Source organism: Phytophthora infestans, genomic scaffold (assembly GCF_000142945.1).
Source record: "Phytophthora infestans T30-4 supercont1.24 genomic scaffold, whole genome shotgun sequence".
NCBI lineage: Eukaryota > Oomycota > Peronosporomycetes > Peronosporales > Peronosporaceae > Phytophthora > Phytophthora infestans.
In genome coordinates this window covers 1814968-1816100 of record NW_003303735.1, presented here as the reverse complement: position 1 = coordinate 1816100, position 1133 = coordinate 1814968, and positions in this window count along the sequence as shown.

The following is a 1133-nucleotide window of genomic DNA, read 5'->3' as shown; positions in this document are numbered from 1 at the left end:
ACCGATCCCATAGAACATCAACATTTGCTGGAGTTGAATACACCAGAATGGTGACAAAGCGCTGGCGTAGTTGATACGGCATTTAAAACTCAGCAGCTTCCCTCAAACAGGAAATACCACTCATTGTCATTCTCCAAGTAGTCAGCCTCCCGCACCGCAAAATGGAATATCGAGCAGACGATCCTGTTAACCGTTCTCAAGTCTTCAACGGTTAAGTCTTCAAACGACGCCGAATCTCTACGCTGACAGAGCAGTAGCCGAAAATAGAATCGCTCCATAGCTCATGGAGACACGTGAATCATTCGACCAGCCGCAGCTTGATACTGTTTCCGGCGAACCCACCTTTTCGGTTGCCCTTTCTCCGGCGCTTTCCAGTAGAACGCTTTAGGGATGTCCTCATACAACATTGTCCTGGCAATACGATTCTCGGGCAGTTCACTCCCACACAACCCGAAGAATCTGGTCAGTATCGTGTGACTACCACGTTCCAAAACCGCCTCCGGGTTTTTCGTCTCGCGAAAGCAAACTGTCTGGCCTGACTCGAGATGAACCGTTAGTTGTGTCACCGCATGGGTTTTCCCCTGAATCGTGAAATCAAGCAGGCGCATGCCAGCTTCCACCGGAGAAATGTAACGGGCGCTCAAGAAACGTAGAATCTCATTTGGTTCTCGACGCGCACTCTGCTGCCCTCCTCGAACCTCTTCCACAGTGAGTATTGCCATGTCGGGTCCTTTGTACACATACTTGTACAGGTATTTACCCGCAGTTATATCCTCCACATTGATGTGGCAGCTGTACTTCTGGGATAAGTGTGGGCCGTACGGTACAGCCCAGTGGTTAATCGTAGCATTGTCGTATTCGCTACCTTCGAGCTTTAGAGTACCTTCTTGCCGACGACGTCGTCTGTACACTAGATATCCATTGGCATTGGCTTGTGTAACTTCTGCTAAGGGCTTCGGATACCTCTTGGTGGACTTGCCGTCCTTCATACCCGCAAAGGAAGAGTTTGCAGGCCCGCATGGACCATGTATCATGCATGACAGGACCGTTGCATACAGCTGAGAATATGTTTTTCTTATCTGGGATCTCAGCGCATACCATCTTGTCTACGATCTCACGCGTTCGTGGTTTGT